The 12,614-nt window shown below is 46.8% G+C and overlaps 1 long non-coding RNA gene across 1 annotated transcript; it reads right to left on the bottom strand.

Annotated features, from left to right (window-relative positions):
• Positions 1–6,686: 6,686 nt before the first annotated feature.
• Positions 6,687–7,800, bottom strand: LOC109731570 (uncharacterized). The gene is made up of 2 exons (XR_002225144.4): positions 7,343–7,800; positions 6,687–7,106 (listed from the first exon to the last, which is right to left on the bottom strand). It is a non-coding gene; the product is annotated as an uncharacterized lncRNA (long non-coding RNA).
• Positions 7,801–12,614: the final 4,814 nt, after the last annotated feature.

The following is a 12,614-nucleotide window of genomic DNA, read 5'->3' as shown; positions in this document are numbered from 1 at the left end:
CTTTTAACCAGGGCACGATGAGGCCATACCATGGCACCATGCCAGGCGTCATATTTTTCAAGCACGTATTTCATTGTTCTATAGTTGATAACCCAGTAAATGACGCGTTTGTGGTTGACTATTGCCACGCATTCCATTGAAATCTCTGCCCATTCCTTGTAAAAGGCTTGAGAAATTACTAAATACCACGAGTATGGTTTTTCCAGACCGTTCTTGTGCACCTTTTCAAGCACCAATTGTTTGAATTTGAATTATGTGCATTAATGCCTATAAAATGCACATAATCCCCTAAATATTGTAAATGAACCGGAAAAGTGTCAAATTTGAACACGGTGATTGGCAGGGTTTATGTTCATCGTAGAAAAAAACTCATGGATGAAGGACAAAGGAAATTTGGATTCCCATTCAATCTCGGTGATTTACTAACGCACACGATTCATCTCCGTCGCCTCTGTGAACCGTGTGTGTTCACACACACATGCAAAAGGAAAAAGGAAACCCTCGCCCATTTCGTACCCACTCACTTGTCGCGGACTCCTCCGCAACTCTACACCCTAAGCTCGACGGCTGTTGGCGGCGGGCGTAGGTCGCGCTCCAAACGGCACATGATTTCACCCCTACCGCTTTCCGCCACCTATCTGCACCGACATTCTAGACTCTGGATGACTGGGGTTTTCTGCGGGATTGGGCTGGGGATTTTTCTCATGGAGAAGGTAATCAACTTAGCGAAATATTCACTCATCTCTTATCGCAGTCCATCCGTCGCTGTTAATCAACCGACAGAAATCACCGTGGAATCATTTTTGTTCTAGCTGATTCATGGGTGTTCATTCATGTGTCCATAGTGCGAGCACAAATCGGGCAACTGTGGTCGTGGCCAGTCGGAAACGAAGTTCTATCTCACCATTCCGGATGACTTCAAGGAGCGCTCGGTATGTTCAATCTCAACCTACCATGGTCGGCATGGCCTAAATTTGTGAACATATACCGTCTGTTGCTACATTATCTATATATTTGCATCAAATCTTTGTTACATTATCTATTTTTAATTCTATATTTTTGTACTTTTCTTTCATCTATATATTGATCTGTTCTATCAGTTACTCCCATATTTGAATCTTTCTCTGTTATTTCAATATATCTAATTTACGATCTTAATTTTCATTTCAAGCAGTACATCCCTTGCTTTGCAAGAACAAGAGTAGAATGAAATCTTGGGCTTTACTTTGTTGATGACTCCCAGGATGTCATATTGACAATGGATTTACAATGCCGGTTAGCGTAAAACTTGATAAAGATGGTCACTCCTATTTTAATGCGGATCTTTGGAGAAAAATGTCTAAGTGTTATGAACTGAAAGCTGGCAATAAATTGTAGTGCGTGCACCACAGCCTGGTCTAATTAACATGGATGTTTACTTCCCCAACGTCATCAGCCAATCAAAGTCTGATCGAGGTTAGTGTCCTTTCAACTTTCTCCATGCTGTCATATTACTTAGCAAAATCGGGGTATTTGTTTTGACTAATTGATCACTATTTAAGCAACCAATTGTGATATCATATTCTGACTCCGTTCCTAGGCAATAACAAATTCTATTTACCAATTTATACGCACTATATATTCTTCTGCCATGTTCTGAATAAATAATACCTTTCCACCTTTTAAGCAGGATATGTTGGATACATAGTGAACGATCTGTATGTTACTAAGCGTACCAAATTTCACTGGAAGGACTTGAAGCATGTCATAAAATTTGTTGATAATCTGACAGAGATAGCATAGCGTATGAACGCTGGATTTTGGATAGGATTAATTAGACCTATGGTGCACACACTAAACAAGACCAATTGTGTGCACAAAACGCTGGTAAGAAGTCTTATTTTAATGTTGATGCTCATAAACTATATATATCTTCAACGATATGTTACAATTGGTTTTTATTCTACATGCCAACAGAAATTGCCCCCCTGTAGCAGTTCCTGGATCGATTTCCCAGCGTGGACGAATTACACTTGTGCCTGCTAATAACGCCAAAGTGATTGCAAGGTACTGCATTTCCTGCAGAAATGGAACCATTCAAATTAACAAGTTCTTGCTTCTCGTGGCAATGCATCCATATTGGAAAATTGGAGACACTGTTCTACTCATGCTCTACCAAGGCACAGGAGGGCTCTTCCTTTTCATTGACAAGATGCCGAGTCGCCGTGATCAAGCTGCTTCCAGTGGATAGTTGTGGTTGTTGGCCCTCAGCCTCTTAAAATGTGCTAACTATTACTATATATGTGAAGTATGTAGATATGGATCATATAGTTGTTGGCTCTTAGCCTCTTAAAATGTGATAGTTGTTACTATGTTAAGTATGTAGATATGGACCATATGGTTGTCAGAACCATGTTACGAAGATCCTCCTTTTGTCGAACAGTGTAACCACTATATATATGTTACTCAAATGCTGTTATCCAAGTTCATAAATTTTCATGGAAATTTTAGTATCATACACAGTTCATTGAGTTTAAGTGTGTGCCCGATGTCCAGAAGGCATTTGCATATTAACTGTCCATATTGCAAATTCACACACATGTTAACATAAGGAAACATATGTGTAACATACTAATCATCACATACGAGTACTCGCAGACGCATCGTGTGCGATACTCCTAGCCACCGCAAGCAACTAGTTTGCATTTTTTAAAGTTTTTTGTACACACAGAATCGCACATGAAGTAACTGTATTGACCGTCTATGTTGTAATTTCTCATCGCAAATAGTTCATCTGAGTCGGCTGTTTGTCACGTATCACACACATCTTATTTACACGACTCGTTTGTGTTTTTTTGGCTCATCGCAAACAGTTCATCCATGTGAACTGTATGCCACATATCACATACATCTTGTTAAGTTGAACCGTTTCTCTTGTGTTCCCTAATCGAAAACAGTTCGTCCAAGTGAACCGTATGCCGTATATCGCACACACATTGATATGGCTGCCCGTTTCTGTTGTTCTACCTCATCGCAAACAGTTCGAATGGATTAACCGTGTGTCCTGCATCGCACACACATTGATATGGCTGCCCGTTTCTGTTGTTCTGCCTCATCGCAAACAGTTGGAATGGATTAACCGTGTGCCCAACATCGCACACGCAACTAAAATTTGAACCATGTTTGATGGCTCCGCCATCGCAAACGTTTTGCACATTTTTTGACGGTTTTTTACACCACCATTTGCGATTATTGCATAGCACACAGTTTCGACAAAGGGTCTCTGATCGTAGTGTCGCGTTAGCAGTATCCTGCAGTAGTGGTATATAATCAGGGTGTAAGTGACAATGTTCGCTCCACCAAACAGAATCATAACCAGTGAATGAACCAACCGCGACCTTAACTTTTTTACGTTCAGCAAATATATCATTTATGTCGAACTCCCATTCAATATATAAAGCTGGTCTAAAACAACCATTAAATGATGGTATAGAAACATTAACCTGATCATGTGCATTTGGATGTTTGTGCACCTCTCGTGACGGTTGTGGTATTTGCTTATGTGGTGGCACGTCTCCCATGATCAACAAAGCCCATAAATTGACTCTGGATCCTGTCATGATTAGTAGAAACAAGAAAACAAAATCCAAAAATAATGTTCCTATGAACTACTTGGATGTGGTGGCAAAATGCTCATAGTAAAGCAAATATCAAAGTCTTATAAGTTATTACTATGCAGCAGGTGGTGACCGGCAACCAGCGATGTCAAATAACTCCAAAAGTTGGGTAAAATGATTAACAAGTGAACGTATGTATGCACGGTGTAGAAATATGTGAAGCATGATTGGCTTTATATATGTGAAACAAATGCTACGACCAAGTTAATTACTGCAAGCTGAAAATCTGTTCAAAGTGATCGTGTGCTCGTCCTAGGCTAGACTATATTAGATACGCGAGCCTAAGACACAGACAATTCACAACAAAAATGAACGAGGGTCGGCAATGGATAGAATGGTGACTGACGAAAAAAAAAATCAAGAGAAACAAGTAGATAAATTTGATGAACTTGTGCACGCAATTCTGTCCAAGTAATAACAACCCATCAACCTTTGTCTTTATGGGACGTCACGGATGCACGCACCTATGATGTGCCCACTCTCATAATGCTTTTTTTGCCAGCAAATACACGTACGGATCAAGTATAATGATGGTAGAACAAATAAAAGGAATGTCCTTACAATCAGATCAACTCTTCCCTTTTCTCTATATCCCTTTTCTTTCCCTTTTTCTCTGAATTAAATATGCATGGTGTGTGGATCTCGATAAATTTGATAATTTTGACCTGTGAATGAAATCATTTCACAAAATGAACTGTTCTTAAAAAAATTCACTTAGTTGACCTTTTTAAGTGGCGCCTTCGTGTCGGGCGCCACTCAAAAAGGTCAGCTGAATGAAACTTTTTTAGGAACAGTTCATTTTATTAAATGATTTCATTCACGTGTCAAAATTGTGAAATTTGCCGTGTATCTCTTCCACCGAAAGCTATTTCCTTTTTTTATCCCTTTCTTTACAATTGAAGACGTGACCTTCCAAACTCTCTCTTTCTTTATTTTTTTCACGTTTTTCTTTCACTTTTTTTGGCTGATCCAATGTCTTTCCTTTTCAAACTCCAACGTGGATGACTAGTATAGTTTCCAAACAAAATATGGAGTGCTGATTTTGTGGGAGCCAATATAAGGATGGATCTCGACTCTTTCTTTACTTCCTCTTTCTCGCTCTTTTCTTTTGCTGATCCAAAATTACTAAACTAGGAGGATTAGGTCCGATCTTTTCTCAAGTATAGCACACCACGTCCCCTTTTCCTCTCTTTTGCGCTATCCTTATTTCCAAGTATTAGAGTAACTTTAACGGGCTAACCCAAACGGACGGTGATTTTGTCTGTTTTTTGTCCGTTTAGACCGGCCAGGCACGGACGTCCGCTTCCACGTTTGGGTCGGTGTATGCGCCAAACGCTTGTTCGACCCATTTTGACGGCGCCGACAAAAAAAAGTGCATGCATATTTAAAAGAAAAACAACTTAATTAAATATTAAAGCCGTCCAGGAAGGCCGGCGAGAGTCCACGCGTCCACTTTAGCATTAAATAAAACTAAAAGAAAACTAAATTACGAGGCGGCGCGCAGCCCTAGGCGTCGTCGTCGTCCTCGGGATCGGTGAGGTCGATGAGCGTCGGCGCAGGGCCGGCCCAGGGGAATGTCATGTTCCAGGCGGCGGCGATGTCAGCCGCGGGCAGCTGTGCCGGCGCGGGTAGTGCTGGCGTGGGGGGCCGTGCGGCCGCCTGTGCAGCTGCGGCCTGGCGCGCCTCCTCCTCGGCCTCGCGCTCCTCCTCCTCGAGGTCACGCTCGAGTATCTCCTCGTACTTGCCGCGACGGCGTTCCTCGGCCAGCCGTCCCGGCGTCGCCTCCATCCAAACCGGTGGCGCGGAGACCCACTCGCGCAGTACTCCCGTCCAGGAGTAGCGCTCGATGGGGGACGGCTGCGGCTGCGGCTCCGGCTCGGCCTTGACGCGGCGTCGGGGAGGGGACGGCGGGGCCACTGGCGGTAGCACGCAGTCGCCCGCCGCGGAGAGGGCAATGGTCTGCGCCATGGCCACCTCGTACTGAGCCTCCTCTTTCTCCTCGCTCTCTCGGTACACCGCCGCAAGGGCCGTCTCGTAGGCGTCCTCCGCCGCCTGGTCTTCCTCGCGGACGACGAGCGGCGGCGGCACGCTGCGGTCGACCTCGCGCACGCCGCGTCGCCTCGCCTCCTCGTGCTCGAAGGCGAACCACCTCACCCAGTTGGGCGAGTCGGATGCATAGGCGGCGTCGCGGCGCTGCTCCGGCGTCAGCAGCGCCCGCCAGCGCCGCACCTCCTCCACGTGCGCCCTAGCCGACCGCGGCGCCGGCGGCACTGGGATCCTCTCTGGATCCAGATGCCAGTCGTGCGACAGGGTGCCGTCGGGGTAGAGAAGAGGCACGCGGTGCTGCCAGTGCCACTCCACCTGGTGCACTAACACGTTCGCGCCCTGCCGTTGCCGGCGAGCCAGCGCCGGCCGAGGCGGGAGGAACTCTGAGGGGAAAGGGATGGAGAGGGCCTTGCCCTTGGCCTTGCTGCTGTTGGCGCCGGAGAAGAGCCCCATCTCGCTGTGGTGGTGGTGGCTAGGGTTTGCCGACGACGGGGGAGCAGAGCTTGCTAGATGTGGACGGCGATTTGGATGAGGACGGCCCCGCCGCACGGTCGGCTTAAAAAAGGACGACCACCGTCGCTGACGCGTGGGTCCAAGGTCATAAATTAAGCTGACCAGATTGGCCGCGGGCGGTTGGACGACTGTCAGGTGGGGCCGTGGCGGATACCAAGGAGGCGCGCGTGGCGTCCGTTCCGCGTCCGCGCCGACGCATTTGGGACGCAAATTGGGCCGCAAATGCATCGGCGCGGACGCAAAGCTGACGAGATTTGAATTTGGATCGGTGCGTTGGACCACATTTTGCCCGCGCCGACCCAAACAGACGCGGGCGGACGATGGATCACCCCATTTAAATTGCTCTTAGAACACAACCGAATCCCACCTTGTGTGTAACTTTTTTTTGGTTGCGGCTGATCCCTTCTTTCCTTAGCAACGCAACTTTCTAAATAGACTAGTACTCCTTTTGGACCTTCCTCACGTGACGCAATAGGAAGGTGCTATCGATCAAGTCCCAGTGCCATACAAAAAGGGCAGCGCTAGGCGCCGGTGCACCGGCCTAAATTAGGGCCGGTCGTACCCTGTACGTCAGATTAAACACTTTTTATCCATCAAATTTACAACTCTTTCATCTCTATCATACACTTTCCTTTTTTTCTTTTCCCCTGCAAATCACGCGAGCACGCACAGGGGCACGAGCGCCATGGATGAGTGACATGATCCGCCGGATCTCCACCGCTCGCCGCCTCTCTCCGCTGCTTGAATCCATCGTCGTCGCACGCCCTCCTCATCTCGCAGTGGTTCCAGCATCATCCCTTGCCGGATGCAGCTCCGTCAAACGCGGGTCAGTAATTCACGTCGCTCAACATAGCACGGCGTCACCGCCCCTAGCTCGCCGCCGTGGTCGACCTGCACCACCGAATTCCAGCGAAAAAACACATCTCAATCAAAAAGAACTCCGGTGGTCAGCTGCAACAAAACCAAAAACTGGTTCCAGCAAAAAAATATAGTGCTTCCAGCAAAAATGAACTACGGTTCCAGCAAAAAACGATGCAGCTCCCTCGTCGTGTTGTTCTCATCGATGGTTCTAGCAAAAAAAATTGCAGGTTGTAGCAAAATCGATACATGGTTCCAGCAAAAAATACCTCTCTCCTCGCCGCCCTCTGCTGGTCGTAGCACCGCAGACTACTGGTTGCAGCTATTCACAAAGCTGGTTGCAGCTTCCCGTAGTGCCGGTTTCAGCAAACGGCGGCGTGCCGTCGCACCTCTGGAGCAGCCAGTTCTAGCTGCCCGCAGTGCTGGTTGTAGCACCGCATGATGCTGGTTGTAGCAACCCTCGGAGCTGGTTGCATCATCGGTATCGCTTGAGCTCGCCGTTTGCAGGGATGGTGGCTGGGCGCAGCATCTACCCATCCGCCCCTTGCAGCCTTCAGCGGGAAAGAGAGGGTCGATGAGGTGGGAGGGGGGAGGAGAATGGAGGGTACGAGGTTATAGCGGCGGGGGAGCTCGCCGGAGAAGCAAGCCGGCGGATCGAGGAGAGGCGTGCCTATCAGTCGCTTGAGAAGAGAGATGGGAACGATGGGAGAGAGAAAAGAGAAAATACGATGAAGGGATAAGAACGAACAGAGATAAGAATGGGAGCTGAAAGGATATGCGTGGCTGATTTAGACGTGGGTCCACATGGACGCGTGTCGTCAGCGCGCGACCAACCCAAAACATAGCCGGTCGTCCGGCTGCAACGATTTCCCATACAAAAATATATTCTTCTCGCTCTTCTCCTTTGACCGCACTGAACTTACTTTTTTTTACTTTATTTAGTCAACTCTCTATCCAATCCAAACACAATTACGTTCCTCTTTTTTATCAAACTAACCAGATCAGAACTGTCCCACATAATCTCCTTATTAAATCTGCTGAACGAAAATCTTACCTTCCTTTTTATCACCAATCCAACGTGAGGTTAAATTTAACGAAAAATGGATTCCTTTATTCTGATGGACAGAACGTTCACTGTTCTCCTTCCTCTATGATTGATCTGATCTCTTTTTTTTCTCCAGATTTCTGTCTCTCTCTCTTTGAGATGAATCAAGCAACAAGATGAACTGAGAAGATGATCACGACGAACGACGAAACTAGATGGATGGTGGCGACGGTGGTGAACAAAATAACTGGCAGCGGATGATGACAATGAAGTGGATGATGGTGGTTGCGGAGACCGCGTGAACAAAAAGTGACTAGAACTTGAAACTCTAAAAGACTAGACACTAAAACCAGCAATTCGACACACGATGCAGCCGAGAATTCAACATAAAAACTAAGTGGTAATGGCGAAAAGGCTCAGACTGTCTCGGACACGGATGAAAGGATCTAATTTTTTTGTGGCTTTTTCTTGGACTCTAGGTATGAAGAACAGATGCAATCTAGACTATGAAAAACTGTAAAATCTCATCGAGCAACCTGAAAACTGGTACCACTTGATAGAGGCGAGGGTGTCCCCATCTTTCGTTGAGATGATAACTACTGATTTGGTGGAGACGACTTTGACGATCCGACTACAGACGTGCAACGATGTTGCGCCTTAGCAATCTCTAAAACCAACTCCGAGGGGTTATTGACCACGTCGGAGCACGATCAACATGACCACGAAGGTCTATTCCTGCAAGGAATCGAAGAACAAGCAAGAATATGATTAAGCAATCTGAATATTGCGAATATGGATGAAGTATTGAGAAAAGTGGGGTTTCATAAGCGGTCTTGGTCTAGTCGTTAGACATAAACGAAGTACACGAAGTTGCAAGGATGACTAACTTTTAACTAAATAAAACGAAGTCCAAACGGTGCCTTAAGGGTTGTATATATAAGGGAAAAGAGAGGGAATTTCGTCCACCCTTGGCAAGGTGGGACTAAAACACCTCCGGAGTCGTTTCCCCTACAATACGGACTCTAAAAATAGCCTAATAAGAGGTATTTCGAAATTACATGGGCTCGCCCAAAAATAAGGTGGCGCAACACCTATAATAAGCTATGGATGAATTTTATGAACGGGCATCTTATATATTTCGTCCATCTTCTTATATGCCATCACGATGACTTCAAAGTGCGGAAATCTTCGCTGGAAACTCCGTTCTTGTCCCCTTCGCGTGTGCCTTCATCTCCATGCTTGATCATGCTCCAATGTTCATCCTTCTAGTCCATGCTAGGCCCTTCAACTATCATCAACATAAATGCATCCAAGTTAGGCAACATCACATTCTCATGAACGTTAGAAACATTACCAAGAAACGAAAGTACCTGATAATTTAACTGGCGTGCGCGAGCTCTAGTAATTGGTCCAATAGGCATAGTAGCAGTGGTTGTGGGTGTAACTGTGGTAGCCATGTCCTCATCACATCCGCAACTACCAAAGATCATTAAGGTAAAGCCCAGCCATAGCATTAAGTATCAAGTCCTCTTTACTCCTATAAGCAACAACCCACTTACTCGGGTTTGTGTTTCTGTCACTCACGCAACCCACTATAAACGAACCATGAACATATTGCAACATCCTACAGTGGGTATCCCTCATGCTTGCGCGACATGGAGGGCACCATAGGACAGCACCAAAATAAAACATACAACTCAAACCAATCACGATCATCAATCAACCCATAGGACAAAATGGATCTACTCAAACATCATAGGATAACCACATATCATTGGATAATAATTGTTGGAAATATGCCCTAGAGGCAATAATAAATGGTTATTATTATATTTCTTTGTTCATGATAATTGTCTATTATTCATGCTATAATTGTATTGTCCGGAAATCATAATACATGTGTGAATACATAGACCACAACGTGTCCCTAGTAAGCCTCTAGTTGACTAGCTCGTTGATCAACAGATAGTCATGGTTTCCTGACTATGGACATTGGATGTCATTGATAACGGGATCACATCATTAGGAGAATGATGTGATGGACAAGACCCAATCCTAAGCATAGCATAAAAGATCGTGTAGTTTCGTTTGCTAGAGCTTTTCCAATGTCAAGTATCTTTTCCTTAGACCATGAGATCGTGCAACTCCCGGATACCGTAGGAGTGCTTTGGGTGTGCCAAACGTCACAATGTAACTGGGTGACTATAAAGGTGCACTACGGGTATCTCCGAAAGTGTCTGTTGGGTTGGCACGGATCGAGACTGGGATTTGTCACTCCGTGTGACGGAGAGGTATCTCTGGGCCCACTCGGTAATGCATCATCATAATGAGCTCAATGTGACTAAGGCGTTAGTCACGGGATCATGCATTGCGGTACGAGTAAAGAGACTTGCCGGTAACGAGATTGAACAAGGTATTGGGATACCGACGATCGAATCTCGGGCAAGTAACATACCGATTGACAAAGGGAATTGTATACGGGATTGATTGAATCCTCGACACCGTGGTTCATCCGATGAGATCATCGTGGAACATGTGGGAGCCAACATGGGTATCCAGATCCCGCTGTTGGTTATTGACCGGGGAGGCGTCTCGGTCATGTCTGCATGTCTCCCGAACCCGTAGGGTCTACACACTTAAGGTCCGGTGACGCTAGGGTTGTAGAGATATATGTATGCGGAAACCCGAAAGTTGTTCGGAGTCCCGGATGAGATCCCGGACGTCACGAGAGGTTCCGGAATGGTCCGGAGGTGAAGAATTATATATAGGAAGTCCAGTTTCGGCCACCGGGAAAGTTTCGGCGGTTACCGGTATTGTACCGGGACCACCGGAAGGGTCCCGGGGGTCCACCGGGTGGGGCCACCTATCCCGGAGGGCCCGGTGGGCTGAAAGTGGAAGGGAACCAGCCCTTAGTGGGCTGGGGCGCCCCCCTTGGGCCTCCCCCATGCGCCTAGGGTTGGGAACCCTAGGGGGGGGGGGAGTTCCCCCTTGCCTTGGGGGGCAAGGCAACCCCTTCCCCCCTTGTGGCCGCCGCCCCCCCTTGAGATCCCATCTCTTGGGGCCGGCGCCCCCCCAGGGGGCCTATATAAAGGGGGGGAGGGAGGGCAGCACACAACAGCCTTGGGCGCCTCCCTCCTCCCCTGCAACACCTCTCTCTCTCTCGCAGAAGCTTAGCAAAGCCCTGCCGAGACCCGCTACATCCACCACCACGCCGTCGTGCTGTTGGATCTCCATCAACCTCTCCTTCCCCTTGCTGGATCAAGAAGGAGGAGACGTCGCTGCACCGTACGTGTGTTGAACGCGGAGGTGCCGTCCGTTCGGCACTCGGTCATCGGTGATTTGGATCACGACGAGTACGACTTCGTCATCCACGTTCATTGGAACGCTTCCGCTCGCGATCTACAAGGGTATGTAGATGCACTCCCTTCCCCTCGTTGCTAGTATACTCCATAGATGCATCTTGGTGAACGTAGGAAAATTTTAAAATTATGCTACGATTCCCAACAGTGGCATCATGAGCCAGGCCTATGCGTAGTTACTATGCACGAGTAGAACACAAAGCAGTTGTGGGCGTTGAGTTTGCCAATTCTTCTTGCCGCTACTAGTCGTTTCTTGTTTCGGCGGCATTGTAGGATGAAGCGGCCCAGACCGACCTTACACGTACGCTTACGTGAGACAGGTTCCACCGACTGACATGCACTAGTTGCATAAGGTGGCTAGCGGGTGTCTGTCTCTCCTACTTTAGTCGGAACAGATTCGATGAAAAGGGTCCTTATGAAGGGTAAATAGAAATTGGCAAATCACGTTGTGGTCATACGTAGGTAAGAAAACGTTCTTGCTAGAAACCTACAAACCACGTAAAAACTTGCAACAACAATTAGAGGACGTCTAACTTGTTTTTGCAGCAAGTGCTATGTGATGTGATATGGCCAGAAGATGTGATGAATGATATATGTGATGTATGAGATTGATCATATTCTTGTAATAGGAATCACGACTTGCATGTCGATGAGTATGACAACCGGCAGGAGCCATAGGAGTTGTCTTTATTATTTTGCATGACCTGCGTGTCATTGAATAACGCCATGTAATTTACTTTACTTTGTTGCTAAACGCGTTAGCCATACAAGTAGAAGTAATCGTTGGCGTGACGACTTCATGAAGACACAATGATGGAGATCATGATGATGGAGATCATGGTGCATGCCGGTGACGAAGATGATCATGGTGCCCCGAAGATGGAGATCAAAGGAGCATGATGATATTGGCCATATCATGTCACTATTTGATTGCATGTGATGTTTATCATGTTTTTGCATCTTATTTGCTTAGAACGACGGTAGTAAGTAAGATGATCCCTTATAATAATTTCAAGAAAGTGTTCACCCTAACTGTACACCGTTGCGAAGGTTCGTTGTTTCGAAGCACCACGTGATGATCGGGTGTGATAGATTCTAACGTTCGAATACAACGGGTGTTGACGAGCCTAGCATGTA

This window comes from Aegilops tauschii, chromosome 6 (genome assembly GCF_002575655.3).
Source record: "Aegilops tauschii subsp. strangulata cultivar AL8/78 chromosome 6, Aet v6.0, whole genome shotgun sequence".
Lineage (NCBI taxonomy): Eukaryota > Viridiplantae > Streptophyta > Magnoliopsida > Poales > Poaceae > Aegilops > Aegilops tauschii.
The sequence above is the reverse complement of the archived record's forward strand: the minus strand, read 5'-3'. Positions and strand labels throughout refer to the sequence as shown.